The sequence below is a fragment of the Sphaerodactylus townsendi genome, linkage group LG02, assembly GCF_021028975.2.
Source record: "Sphaerodactylus townsendi isolate TG3544 linkage group LG02, MPM_Stown_v2.3, whole genome shotgun sequence".
Taxonomy (NCBI): domain Eukaryota; kingdom Metazoa; phylum Chordata; class Lepidosauria; order Squamata; family Sphaerodactylidae; genus Sphaerodactylus; species Sphaerodactylus townsendi.
In genome coordinates, this window is record NC_059426.1 from 102,741,963 (window position 1) to 102,757,162 (window position 15,200).

Genomic DNA, 15,200 nt, shown 5'->3' on the forward strand with positions numbered 1-15,200 from the left:
AACTGCATCAGCCTCATAGATAAGGCTTGGCAGGGAGTGACAACCAGGACCCTGAATGCTGGCTGGAAGAAACTGCGGCCAGGATGTGTCCATGAGAGAGATTTTATTTATTTATTCAATTTGGTAAACCGCCCTACCCCCAAAGGCCCCAAATTTTGAAGGATTCCAGCTGTCCCCTGATGACTCCACACATGTGGTGCAGTCAGTTGTTGAACTGGGGAAGTCCTTGGGGTTGGAGATGACTGGTGAGGATGTTGAAGAGTTGGTGGATGACCACAGTGAAGAGCTCACCACTGCGGAGCTTCAAGATCTTCAACTTGAGGTGCAACACACAGGAAGAGACAGGGGAAAATGTGCCTTCTTCAGAAATTAAGGTACTGTTATGCATGTGAGGTAAGATGCAGGAGTTTGTGGAGAAAAAGCACCCGACAAAGCTGTGGCAAGTTGTGTGTGAAACTTGTTCACTGACAATGTCTTGACCCACTTTAGAAAAATCTTGAAGAGGCGGCAGAAACAAACCTCTTTGGACACCTTTTTTGCCCGCCGTGGGTCTGAATGTGACCCTGGTCCTAGAGCCAAAAGATCAAGAAGGGAAGAAGGGAAGTGACCTCAGAATGTGTGCATAAGACAGAATTTCCTTCCATAGAATAAGTTTCTGCAGGTTAAATGTTCATGTTCAGGTTGAATGTTCATCTTACATGTTTGAAATGGTCTTTTCATCATGTGAAGTTGCCTTTTATTTTCAGTAAACACTGTATTTTTACTCAAAAATGTTTTTGCCATTATTTTTGGATGCTCAGAACGAATTAACTGGTTTTGAATTGATTCCTATGGAAAACTTCGCCTCGAATTTCATTGATTTCAAATTTCGTTGATGGCTTTCAGACGGATTATCGATGAAATTTGAGGTTCCACTGTATTACTGGAAAAGGCAGCCGTCTCATTTTCAGTTCGTTGACTGTGTCTGTTCTGTAATATAATCACTCATCTGGTGGCCTGTGGTAATTAAGCATCATCTTCAGATGGCCTTATTTGCTTTCCAGCCCACATAACAAACAGGGTTGGACCATGCTACTCCCTTCTACTACGTGATGATTCTTGCTCCTGAAGAACTGGAACTCAGTGAAAGGAAAGTGTAGCATCTGCCCTCTTGTGGACAGCAAGCTTCTAAAGTGAAATTCGGTGGACCTGTTTGCTAGACTGCTGCACTGTTTCAAGGGAAAACATGTAGATACACATGGAGACTTTAAAATATGTGAAAACACTGAATTGCTTTGCAAAGCTTTTCTTCACCCCCAACTCTTACTTCACCACATGTTGATTCTTCCTTGGTCCATCTCACTTCTCAAGAGTCAGCTCTGACCTCTTCCCCATTTCCCCATTTCTTGTCCACCTAGTCTTCTCTCTTCTGAAATTCTGAACACCTCATATTCTTCTTTGTCCCTCCTTTCCTTTATTTAACCCGATGTAAAAACTTCCAATTTCTAACTTTAGAAGCCCCTAATTTTTTTCATTTTTCCCTACACAGGGGTTTGTTCTCATTCATTATTTATTTTGACTATTACTTCTCTTTGTTCCTAACCTTCCATATTTCCTCCATTCTGATCTATGCTTCCCATTTGTTCCACACCACCGTTACTGAATATTCTCTTCTGTTGCAATGCCTTTAATGGTTTCTGTTTTCTTATCAGATTCTTTTAAATCTCCAGCATTTGTTTGTTTTTTATTAAATCTATCCTTTCAACACTTCTTCCTCTTTATTTCTTGTCATCTTTATTCTGCTAGTATTCTCTTCTCAACTAACCCTTGACTACTACAATTTTTCATGTTTCATTTTCTCTCTCATTGTACCTTTTCTCTCAAACATCATTCCTTCCAGCGGTTTGAAGCCATGCCCCCCAGCCCCTAAGTGTAGGATCTCTAATCACTGCCTTGTCTCCTTTTCCCATCTTTGATGTGTCTTTGCCTCTCTTTATGATGTAGCCTTTTTGACTGTAAGCCAAACATGGCTTATTCCTTTTTAATGCAACCACTGTACAGTCCTAGATCCAAAGGTACTTACAACAAAATTATCGCTACTACAATTGTTACCACATCAACAACACCTAACACAGACTGAAGCATCTGGACATCTATATTTTGTATATTTTGCATTTGCTGATATGTAGATGTCTTGTTTAAAAGTAGCAGAGAGGGCATACAGGAATAAAAGGTAAGTGCCCATCTACAGTTGGCATACACAGGATTATCTTGGATCCAGACATACTGGGAGGAAAATGAAGTCTCTAAATATGCATAGTAATGTAGTTAACTTTACAAAAGCGGTATATTAAGTGAATGTCAATAGATGGGAAGAACGGTTGCATTTTCACTTTATCTAGTACAGTTCTACTCTCCTACTCCATGTGAATTTACATTGACTTCTTAGGGTCAGATTAAATTGTACACACTAATGAACTTGAAGGTATCCAAAATGGACAGAAAGACTTAAATCACCCTTTTTGTCACTTCTCCAGTGATTCCTCATGAAGTAGCTTTTCTTGTTAAAATATAGTCACTGGGGTAATGGAACATACATTTATACCCAAATTCAGCTTTTCTGCCAGTGAAATACTTGCTACCACTAACCCTAACCTGGTTGATGAAAGAAACCATAGTTATTCATGTCAGACATTCCTGTTTGTTCTGGTACATGCTGTTAGAACTGGAAAAACCAAACTGAAGACCCCATCATTTGCCATCGTCCCACAGCATGACCTTGAGGCAAGTCCCTCCACCTCAGTTCCCCATCTGCCTTTGCTGGGAGGACGGCATCATATAGTAAGTCAATTCTGACTTACTAACCTTTCTTCAACTTAAAAAGGTAAATAATTTTGGCTCTACCTCAGTGGTATGTTATGATATGCTTACATTGTAAATCCTGTGCAGTTACTTCAGTCTAAGCGCGTTGATTTGCATAAGCTTGTACTGTCAGTCTTCTAAAGAAGCTTCATTTGACATACCATAGAATTTCTTCCACTGAACACTCAACTAGTTTGTAATAAGTTAATTAATCTGTTTGCTTCCCTGAGGCAGTTTTCTTTTCTGCAGGAACCTGTGCTGACTTCAATGGACAATGTGAAATATGCTCACATTCAAAATATAGCAATCAAAAAAAATTTTTTTTTCCTTTCACAGACCAGTGTTGGACCTGGAGTTTATTTTATTCCAGTGTTTCTATTACAAAGATGTTGGTGGTCCTGTTTGAATGCCAATATACATTGTAATACAGTTAGATTGGATTTCATCGGCTCCTGTAACATCTTGACAGTAAATGAAAGCCTAGCCACTTGCAATGAGAGATGCTTATGGTTTAAATTTTTCAGTGAAATGTTTGAGACCATGCAGTATAATAAGTGCCAGAGAAAATTTATGCAGTTTCCCTTCATTTGTCAAGCTAAGCTTAAACACAGGCTCTTATGGTTATACTGTGATCTGTACAGCTGTGCTAGAAATAACCAAAAATAGTTCTCAATAAAGCTGAAAATAGATCAAGGCACAATCATATAATTAGCCAAAAAGAAGAATATAAACATCAGAGATTTTCAAAAGGAAAATATAGGTAAATGGCAACTTGAGTTCATAGACATAGGAAAGATTTCACTAAATTCAGATACCGTATATACTCGCGTATAAGTTGACTTTTTCAGCACTTTTTGCCTCAATTAATGTAATGTTATTGGTATCTATTTTTACTTTTGGAATTTACCACCCTAGACTTATACACATCTCAATAAGTTTTCCCAGTTTTTGGTGGTAAAATTAGGTGCCTCGACTTATATGCGGGTCGACTTATACACGAGAATATACGGGTAATTTAAAAATGAATTAAATAGCAATAGTTCCAATTTGGATGGTTAGGTGACCCAACTCTATTTCCTTCATTGCCTTCATTACAAGAGCTACCTGTTCATTCTTACCATCATGTTTTCAAAGTTGTTACGTCTGTTCTGTGATTGTGTATTCAGGAACTTTTAACTTAACTAGGAGATCTGTGATCAAGATCTCCTGTGGATTTTTTTTTTGGGGGGGGGGTTAAAACAGCTTCCAGAAACTGTAAATTTGATCAAGAAAGGGGCACTACAGGATAAGGTGTTTATCTAAATCTAAGTCTGCACCCAAAGCTGATATGAGTTCCTTAGAACTAACCATCAGAAATATAGCAAGAATCATAACTTAGAAGGGTAACCATCTAACTGTGTGTCTGGGGAAGGGGTTGGTGTGATGGTCGAATTCTGTCTGAGTAAAGGGGTTTGCTGTGCTATGGTTGCCAACTCTGGATTGGGAAATTCTTGGAGATTTGGGGGTAGAGCCCGGGACGAACCTCAATGGGGAATATTATCATAGAGTTTACCCTCCAAAGTTGTCATTCCTACCAGGGGAACTGGTCAGGAGATTAGTGGCAATTCTGGGAGATCTCTGGCCTATAACTGAAGGCTAGCAACTCTGTACTATGCAGAAATAATTATGTAAAGCATCTAATCTGCTGAAAGAGAATGCTGCTGGGGCTAGTCCAAAAGTTTGAATGGTTGTTTCATACAAGTGCGGGACAAAGAAACCAGAGCTGGCACTAGATTGGGTGGGGGTAGAATAAATGTCCTCCCATGAGACCACATGGCTCACAGATTCATGGCTAGTTCACAGTACCTGGAGGGGGAGCAAGAAATAACCAAAAATAGTTCTCAATATAACTGAAAATAGATCAAGGCACAATCATATAATTAGCCAAAAAGAAGCACTCATGGCGGAGTGTGCTGGCACTGATTTCCACCTCCAGGCCTTTCCCAAAATGTACCCACAGCATCATATTCATTTTCAAAATTTATACAATGGAGCACACATTCTGTAAGAATATTGATTTTGCAACATTCCAGTCATGTAGAGGGTACCTATCTCTGTACGGGTTTTATGTGTGTAAAAATAATGTGCCTGTATTTAGGTAAATGCATGTAGAAACGGGTGGGCCAGCACATTCAGTTTCTTTTTCTGCAGTGTTCCATGTACAATGTATGAAACATTATAGGGTTTGTGTCTCTACTATGAATGCATAATAAACCCATGCTGGTGGTGAGCCCTGGACAACTACCTCTTTTGCCCATTGGACACAGTAGTCATAGTTCAAGAACACACACTAATAAGTATGATCATGTAAAGCAACTGTTTATGATCATGTAAAGCAACAATGTTAAAGCAACTGAATGTAATTTTGGTTAACTGACAGTGTAAAGCAGGGGTCTTCAAACTATGGCCCTCCAGATGTTCATGGACTACAATTCTCATCAGCCCCTCCCAGCATGGCCAAGTGGTAGGGCTCATGGGAATTGTAGTCTATGAACATCTGGAGGGCCATAGTTTGAAGATCCCTGGTGTAAAGGGTAAAGTTGAATAAACTGTCAAAGTAGATTTTGGAAAGGGAGTCAGGACTTGACATTTAGATCAGCAAAATCTATATGAGAGGTAGGCTGATGCAATCCTCTACCTAGATGTAACCTTTCACCTAGTTACAGGAGGAGGATGCAACCCATGACTAAGGAAGTCAGCACATCTGGTGTGATAAGATGTAGCTTGCTGATTGGGTGTATATATGTATATATGTAAAGAGAACTGTGTGTTGAATGCGTACTTTGGTTATTCTGTTGCTGCACTGCACTCTGTCAGACCGTTCAGTGATTTTGGAAACAAGGAATAAAACCCTTCTATTCTTTGAAGTGAACAATGCCTGGGTTCCTGTGTTTTTCATTCCTTTACTGCTTCTGCTAATACCATGACCGCTGCCGGATGGATCCTTCACAGAGTCTTTGCGTGGTGCTCTCACAAAGATTCTCTATGCAAATGGTGCTGTATGTAGCAAAGAAGTTATAAAAATATGAAGCCAGCGGAGCAACTCAATTGGCTCCTGAGCAAAGAGCAGCTCAGAAGGAAGTTGTTTTAGTGGGCCAGTTGCAATTCTACTTGATTTTATCTGTTATCTCATTCCTGCTGGTCTGGAAGGTACTACATCAATTGCTCGCTTCTAGCTGCACTGCATCACAATTGCAATGAGGCCAGTAGTTCCTGCCCCTTGAGGGTATTACATGGTGTAGGAACATGAAACAGCCAGGCACTGCTGCCAGAGTCCCCTGATCAAGGCCTTGGCATTTTACATAGTGAGGCTGATCTATGTACTACACCCCTTTTGACTGTTACAGCTCTGGCCAGAGTTGTCATGGCACATCAATATTTTTTGTGCCTTCCACACAGAACCAACTAGACCATATGAATCCCACTATGAACATCTGGTTCTGCATTGGTCTTTATGGATTTTTAAAAAGTTGTTAAAATAGATAGATAGATAGATTAAGAAAATGGCACTCTCGGGATTTCTTGACTATTGTCACTTGTTTGTTGAACAATTCTATTTAAATATAGGTTTATTTCACTCTAATATTCCCAAAAGTTTATACCAAGTATGGCAAAGGTTCCACAATTTCAGTTGCTATTGAAACTCAAGCCTTAGTGTGTTTAGAAAGAAATCTGGGCATGATTCAAAATGCCTAAAAGAAGTGCCAAATGTAGCCTATTAAAGGAAACAAAAGATTAAACACTGCCATGATTTACTACAAACTTGTATCTTGTCCTCTAACTGCATTGGACCTCTGGATTTACTGTGCCCCATGGCATATCCCCAATATAAACAAGCAGTCAAGACTGGCTCAGAAAGGCCAATTGTGCTCTTAAGACATTGTTAATAAGCCACATAAAATAAAAATAGCATAAAGGCTGCTAAAAAACTGACCATTGGCAATATTCAGACAAACTCACTCAACAAAAAAAGCAACTTTAACATATAGAGATGTCTCACCAAGAAGGTCATAGCCAGAGTTGAATCAGTAGCTACAACCCCTAGTTTGGATAATTGGTTCACTACACCCTCTCCCCCCCTCAAAAAAAACCCAAGGCTTTTAAATCTGTGACAAGTAATTTTATTTAGGAAAAGTCCAGGTTACAGTGGCTGCAATTGCACCACCTAATAGGAATAAATTGACTGTTTTTATAATGAAGGGAAGTAAGCAATGAAATTCCACAAGGATTGGTACTGGGGCCAACACTACTTAATTGGTTCATAAATGATCTGGAACTAGGGATGAGTAATGTAGTGGCCAAGTTTGCAGGTGAAACAAAATTATTCAGGATGGTGAAAACCACTGATAATTGTTGAAGGGCTCCAGGAGGATCTCCACAAATTGGGTGAGTGGGCAACAGTGTGACAAATGAAGTTCAATGCTGGTAAGCGTGAGATAATTTTTTCGCATTCTCCAAAAATATTAGCACTCAAGGGCAGCCAATGAAGCTGTTAGGTGGTAGATTCAAGACAAAGAGAAACACATTTTACACAATGGCTTTAAAAAGGGGTTCGAAAGATCCATGGAGGATAGGTCTATCAGCAGCTACTATCTATGGTGACTAAAGTGAAAACCTCCACATGCAGAAACAGCAAACCTCTATGCCAGTGTCAGAAGGCAAAAACAGGGGAAGGCCTCAGCCTCTATTCCAGAGGAACTGGTTGACCACTGTGAGAGACTGGATTAGATGGACCACTGGTCTGATCCAGCAGGGCTCTTCTCATGTTCTGGAGGTATAAGAAGTAACTTAAGCATGTTTTTTAAGGTATTTATTATAAGAGGTGTCCAGGGACAGAGGTGGGTGCCACCCCGGACTCTGCCACACTCCCAGGACCCAATGCCTCCATCACCGCTGCCCTGTGCTCCTTCCCCTCCCCTGATGCTAAAAGCTTTAAGGCCAGAAAAAAGGTTATAACTTTCCTAGTGGTCACAATGGAATAATTTAAAGTCCCCAAGGAAGATACTTAGCAAGAAAGGCAGCCAATGACCATGGTCTCAAAATATCTAATTTGTCTACAGCAGTTTTTCTGCAACTTGTATGTCATATGCAAAACCATGACAAAGTGTGGGGCAGGGGGGCAATACTGTTGGGTACATCTCCATTTTATAGTTTGAGTCAATCTTAATATGCTTTGAAAGAAGTGTTCTGAAGATGTAGAACCAAATTACACAAAACTCCATGAGATTTGACAGTGGTGTCACACTGAGGTATTTTCCACCTCCCCACAGGCTGAAATGTTCCCATGTTCTTCTGAACTTCACTTCTGATCTTCTCATTGGTCATCTTTACTATATAAAATCTTCTGGGGGGGGGAGTTATCCAATTGTCCCACTCTGTACCTCCCCAAAGTAAATGTATAACTAAATTGGCTTAAAGAACTGTTGTGTTTGATTTCAGAGATTATCATGCTAGAGGCTTTTCATGGTCTGCTGAGGTGGCCCTTCCAATCGTGCAGCCCAATTTGCGACCAGGAGGCCTAGGTGACCTCCAGCAGGGCCTCCAGCAGCCATAGCCCTACTGGAGGTCTCCCAGACCTCCGGGCCGCTGCCCTAGCCCAAAAAGGGGTGGAGGTGGCTAGGAAGTGCTGAGGGGGCTGGCCAGCACTCCACAGAGGCCACCGAAACCTCGCGGCCTCTGCCCTAGCCCACTGGAGGGCCGCACAGCAATGGCCTTCCTGGGCTAGGGAAGTGGCCAGGAGGCCTGGGCGACCTTTACAGGGGCCTGGCCAGCCACAGATCAGGCCACACGCCTGGGCACCGAAGTGTTAATCAGAGCGCCACCTGATTGACTGACTGAAATGTAATAGCCAGAAGCCACAGACAGGGGCACTGTCTAAGGGCAGAGAAAGACAGAGACAAAGGGAGAACCAGCAAAGAGGGCCTGTATTCTCAAAGAGATCTCAGACTGAAAGGCAGAGGCGTAGCTGGACCAAACTGAGCCCGGTGCGCATTCTATATTTTCTGGGGCCCTCATTCCCCCCGTGGTGCCCCCCTTTCCCCTTCCCCCTTCCCACACTTACCTTAGTTCCTTTCCATTTTCTAGAACTTTTTCAGGCTGCAAAAGGCCTGTTCATAAGAACATAAGATCATAAGAACTAGCCTGCTGGATCAGGCCAGAGTCCATCTAGTCCAGCACTCTGCTACTCGCAGTGGCCCACCAGGTGCCTTTGGGAGCTCACATGCAGGATGTGCAAGCAATGGCCTTCTGCTGCTGCTGCTGCTCCTGAGCACCTGGTCTTCTAAGGCATTTGCAATCTGAGATCAAAGAGGATCAAGATTGGTAGCCATAGATCAACTTCTCCTCCATAAATCTGTCCAAGCCCTTTTTAAAGCTATCCAGGTTAGTGGCCATCACCGCCTCCTGTGACAGCATATTCCAAACACCAATCACACGTTGCGTGAAGAAGTGTTTCCTTTTATTAGTCCTAATTCTTCCCCCCCAGCATTTTCAATGAATGCCCCCTGGTTCTAGTATTGTGAGAAAGAGAGAAAAATTTCTCTTTGTCAGCATTTTCTACCCCATGCATAATTTTATAGACTTCAATCATATCCCCCCTCAGATGTCTCCTCTCCAAACTAAAGAGTCCCAAACACTGCAGCCTCTCTTCATAAGGAAGGTGCTCCAATCCTTCAATCATCCTCGTTGCCCTTCTCTGCACTTTTTCTATCTCTTTGATATCCTTTCTGAGATGTGGTGACCAGAACTGAACACAGTACTCCAAGTGCGGTCGCACCACGGCTTTATATAAGGACATGACAATCCTTGCAGTTTTATTATCAACTCCTTTCCTAATTATCCCCAGCACAGAGTTTGCCTTTTTCACAGCTGCCATGCATTGAGTTGACATTCCCATGGAACTATCAACTAAGATGCCCAAATCCCTTTCCTGGTCTGTGACTGATAGCGTGTATGTGAAGTTTGATTTTTTGCCCCTATGTGCAGTAAAAATGGCCTGATGATAACTATACTTCCCAGGAGACCTTGTGAGCTCCAAGGTCTCCTGGGAACTGTAGTTCCTCAGGCTGTTTTTACTGCGAACAGGCCTTTTGCAGCCTAAAAAAGTTCAAGAAAAAGGAAAGGAACTAAGGTAAGTTTAGAAGGGGGGCGCCACGGGGGGAAGGATCCATTGGATACTCACCGTGAAGGGTCTTTCTACTGTAGGTAAGTGGGGCATCTTGTGTGGGTGTGATCTCGACCAATTGCAGAGAGGCAGGAAATGATGAAATTCTTCCATGTACTTCCTGTGAGGTCTTGGGGTCACCTTCTTCAGTACCCCCGCCTGGCATAGTAGTATAGCACTTAAGTAACAGGAACATATAACCAAAAACACGGAAGGAAAAACAACGGCTCGGCAATAACTAGGATCACTAGAACAGTGACAACAACAACGACAACCCTAAACGTTGAACAGTCTGAAAACATGAATTTAGTTGATAACTGAGAGAGTAACATCGGGAAACAAATGGAACTAGGGAGGGCCAAGATGCCCCACTTACCTACAGTAGAAAGACCCTTCACGGTGAGTATCCAATGGATCCTTCTACTGTAGGAGTGGGGCATCTTGTGTGGGACCTCGAATTCGGGTGGGTTTCATTAGTCCCCGATGATACTTTCCAGTACCCTTTTGCCAAAGGCTGATTCTGCCGAGGCCAGGGACCGAATTTTATAATGACGTATGAAGGTGGAAATGGAAGACCAGGTGGCAGCTTTGCAGATGTCTTCCACCGATGCATGATTTCGGAAGGCTGCGTTGGTCGCAGCATTGCAAACTGAGTGAGCTGTGACTCCCCGAGGGACCGGTAAGTCAGAAGCTTTGTATGCTTCGCATATACAGGCTTTCAGGGTACTACTGATTGCTGCCTTGGACATTTGCGCTCCCAAGTTGGGCGGGCTAATGTTGATGAACATACTCTCTGATTTGAGTAACACCTCCGTTCTTATTATGTATGCTTTTAAGGCCCGTCGCACGTCCAATGTGTGCCACGATTTCTCTTTGGGATGAGAGGGGTTAGGCATGAAGTTGGGAACGACGATCTCCTGGCGCACGTGGAAAGGGGAGTTAACCTTCGGAATGAAAGTTGGATCTGTACGAAGACATACTCTATCCTTATGGAACACGCAGAATTTTGAGTTTATTGAAAGGGCGCGAAGTTCAGCCACTCTTCTGGCCGATGTTATTGCAATTAAGAATAAAGTTTTCATTCTTACCCATTTGATGTGTACAGTTTGAATGGGTTCGAACGGGGACCTAGTGAGTGCCGACAGGACAGCGTTCAGGCGCCAAGAGGGGAACCTGTGGACTACCGCAGGTTGGGACAATTTTACCCCTCTTAGGAAGTTCAGAACGTCCGGATGTCTGGTAATGGGGGTGTCGCCCACACAAGGGATGACGGTAGCAAGAGCTGCCAATTGTCTGCGTAAGGTGGAACACTTGAGTCCCATTGAGTAGCCCTGTTGCAGGAACTCCAAGATAACGGTGATGGATGGTTCCGTGGGGTCGAGTCGTTTGCGATGGCACCACCTGACGTAGGCCTTCCATGAACAGTTGTAGATATTGACCGTCGACCTGCGTCTGGCTGTTAAGATTGTAGATGTGACTTCTTCCGAGTACCCCTTTATCCTGAGGTTTGCCCGTTCAAGAGCCATGTGGTCAGCTTGAACCAAGCGGGATCGGGATGTATGATGGGGCCCTGCGTCAGGAAGTCGGAAGTGATTGGCAGAGTCAGTGGTTCTGCGATGGCCAGTTCCAGGATGGTGGTGAACCAGGGTCTCCTGGGCCATCTGGGGGCTACAAGGATCACCAAGGCGCCTGTGCAGGAGCCGAGGGATCAGGGGAAAAGGAGGGAATGCATAGAGAAGATTTGGAGGCCATATCGCGTTCAGGGCGTCCGTTGCTACTGCCTGTGGATGGTAGTGTCGGGTCATGAACTTTGGAAGTTGATGGTTCTTCTGAGAGGCGAACAGGTCTACCTCCGGAGTGCCGAAGGTGTTGCATATCTTGAAGAAGACCCGTGGATCGAGTCGCCATTCGGTTTCGCACAGATTCTGTCTGCTGAGCCAATCCGCCTCTAGATTCTGGACTCCTCTGATGTGTAGGGCTTCTAGCGATACCAAGTTCTCCTCGGCCCATCGGAGGATTTTTGTTGCTTCCGAGTGGAGCCTTGCTGATCTGGAGCCGCCCTGGTTGTTGATGTACATCTTCGCGGCAACATTGTCTGTTCTTATGATGACATGTTGGTGACGAATTTGTGGCCGGAAATGTTGAAGGGCAAGGAAGATCGCTCGAGTTTCGAACACATTGATGTGGAGCCGAGATTCTTCCGGAGACCAAGTTCCCTGGACATACATTTGACTGAGTGTGGCCCCCCAGCCCTGAAGGCTGACGTCTGTGAAGACTTGAGCTCGATGAGCATGTAGATAACGTTTTCCCCGTCTGAGGTTGGAGCGGTTCGTCCACCAGAGAAGGCTGAGACGGACTCTTATTGGAGTTGAAGGACTTGCCCGGCTTGTTGTATTGTTTGAAGGACTGTTTGTAGTTCCGAAAGGAATGTTGATTCTGCCAGTGTGGTCTTTGCCCGTCTCGTTGCGTGCGGGGTAAGGATTTGTGGGACCGGAAGGTAAACTTGCTGTTGGTAGAGGACCTGTCGGGTGCCCGGACAGATTCTGGCATCGTCTTTTTGTTGTCCTTGGTTTGGACAAGGACTTCGTCCAATTCTTTGCCAAATAGGGCCCCTCCATAGTATGAATAACCAGCCACTACGTGTTTAGATTGTATGTCCGCTTGCCATGGGCGAATCCAGGCGTTGCGTCTTGCTATCATGTTAGAGGCTAAGGATCTCGCTACCAGTGACATGGCGTCGAAGGTGGCATCTGCTATGAAGGAATTGGCAGAAAGGACCCTTTCGATGCCTTCTCTGATGCCTTTTGCTTCAACTGGAATCATCTCCAGGAGACGTTTGAGCCACACCATGGAGGCTCTGGCCACTGTGGAGGAGGGCGTAAGAGTTTTGATGGCTGCCGCCAACCACTCATGGGATCTACGCGCTGCTTCAGACCTCCCATCAAGCGGGTTCCTGATATTGCCCTCCCCTCTTGGGCTACCAGTGCCCCTGAATGTAGGGACTCTGGACACAGGGGCATCAACTGGAGGATTCTGGAGGAGGACGTGAAACTGCTGAGGCATCAGATATTTTTTCTTAAAATTAGGGGGCAAGCCCTTTGTGGGCAGTGGGATTGGAGTTATTCCCTATGAATCCTTTTAACAAAGCATTCAGGAACAGGGAAATACTTGTCGCCCTCCCTATCAGCGGGGAAGTAGGATGATGTGCCTTTTGGATAGCCCTTGATTGGCTTGTTGGAAGCGTTAATGGAAGGCTGGGGAATTTGTTCTTCCGCGTCCTCAGGGTCGCGTAAATCCAGAGCGGAGATAGTTTTAGAAATTAAGGATTGGATTTCTTCCAGTTTAAAGAACTGTATGGATTGTTCTACAGCTGGCTCAGGGGTTTCCTCTGTGTCAGAGAATTTTTCTCCCCCATCAGAGCCGTCTAAACTGGATAATTCTTCTTCCTCCTCATTAGGTAGGGCTAAGGGGTCCCTTCTGTAGGAGCCGGAGTCCTCTCAGTGGGGACTGCAGGATCTATCGGACCGAGTAAAGGAGCGGGCATTAGCTGTTCTTTGATCTCTTGCATCAAGAGCTTTGTCTATCTCCCTTCTAAGGAACTCAGCGAAAACTGCAGGGGGCGCGTTCATCCAGGAGGAGGCTGGAGTTAACTGCCCAGTGTTAGAATCTCCCCGTTCAGGATCCTGTGGGTCTTGCCTGTTAGGGGCACAGGGAAGAACCAGTTGATCGAGGGGCCCGCTTGAGGTGTAGCACGACTGCTCCGAGGCCCTGGGAAGGCCGGAGGAGTCGGCTATGGAGTCTCCGGTTAAGGACGCACCCTGGGAAGGCGCTAGACTCCCGGCCGTTTTAGTCTTTTTCTTTTTCTTGGTGGGTTGGAATGACTGCGCATGCTCGGAGGCGCCAGATTTTCCCGCGCGCTGCGTTGCGGCGTCCGTTTGAGTGGAGCTTCTCCCCCCTTCTTTATGGCCGCCTGACTTTGCGGAGCGTGTGCGCTCCACTGGGAGCCAACAAAGGTTTCGCGTTCAGGTGAAAAGGACCTCGCGTCCATGATTAACTGTCTATTTGCCAACGTTCTATTTGCCAAGGGGTGGGGGAGGGGTGGGTGGGAAGGAAAGCGGTTGCTTTCAGCGGCGGTTAGACTACTCTTCCCCAAGCCGGATCGCGCTTACTCACCCCTCTAAGGACTTCAGACAAACACAGACTGACACAAACAGACTACGAATAGGGTTTTTTGCCAGAGCCAAAAAACGCGTCTGCTCTCTGCAGAGGCAGGAAAATACTATGCTAGGTGGGGGTACTGAAGAAGGTGACCCCAAGACCTCACAGGAAGTACATGGAAGAATTTCATCATTTCCTGCCTCTCTGCAATTGGTCGAGATCACACCCACACAAGATGCCCCACTCCTACAGTAGAAAGGGGAGGGCCCTGGGGCGATTTTCTGCGCCCCTCAGGCATGCGCCAGGTGCACGGCACGCACACCCTGTCCCCTTGTAGCTTCACCACTGCTGAGAGGAAACATCCTTGTTTCCACGAGAGGCTAGAGACCTGGTTGGTGGGAAATAACAGGGAAACTGATCTCACAGGACCGCTCCTAAGCCCACACAGACCAGTGCTTGACCAGTGTCTCATGAGGAGACCACACCTAGATACTTATTTTATTTATTTATTTTTATTTATTTATTATTCTACTTTTATACCGCCCTCCCCCGGAGGGCTCAGGGCGGTTCACAACAGTAATAGGACAATAAATATGTTAAACATTAAAACAGTTTAAAAGCAATCCAATCATTCGCCAACGTCTCTGCAAATCTGAAGCTCACCCTCCTAGACTCTATGGACTCCCAAAAATCCACAAGGACTCCACTCCACTCAGACCTATTGTGAGTGCAATTGGATCTCCTACATATGATTTGGCAAAGTTTCTGGCCACACAACTGCAAATCCATATTGGACTTACTACACATTACATTAAGGACTCAACTCACTTCATTGAAAAAATCAGCAAACTCAAACTCAACCCCAATGACAAACTGATCAGTTTTGATGTGGTGTCCCTATTCACCAAGGTCCCCATAGTAGACACCATGACACTCATTAACCAGAAATTCCCAAAAGACATCACAGCCCTGTTTCAACATTGTCTCACTACTAGCTACT

The 15,200-nt window shown here is 44.7% G+C and overlaps 1 protein-coding gene across 5 annotated transcripts in view; it reads right to left on the reverse strand.

Moving 5' to 3' along the window:
* Positions 1-15,200, reverse strand: part of NAV2 (neuron navigator 2) — a 325,098-nt gene that overhangs the window by 144,485 nt on the left and 165,413 nt on the right. The gene's annotated exons all lie outside the window — the stretch shown is intronic.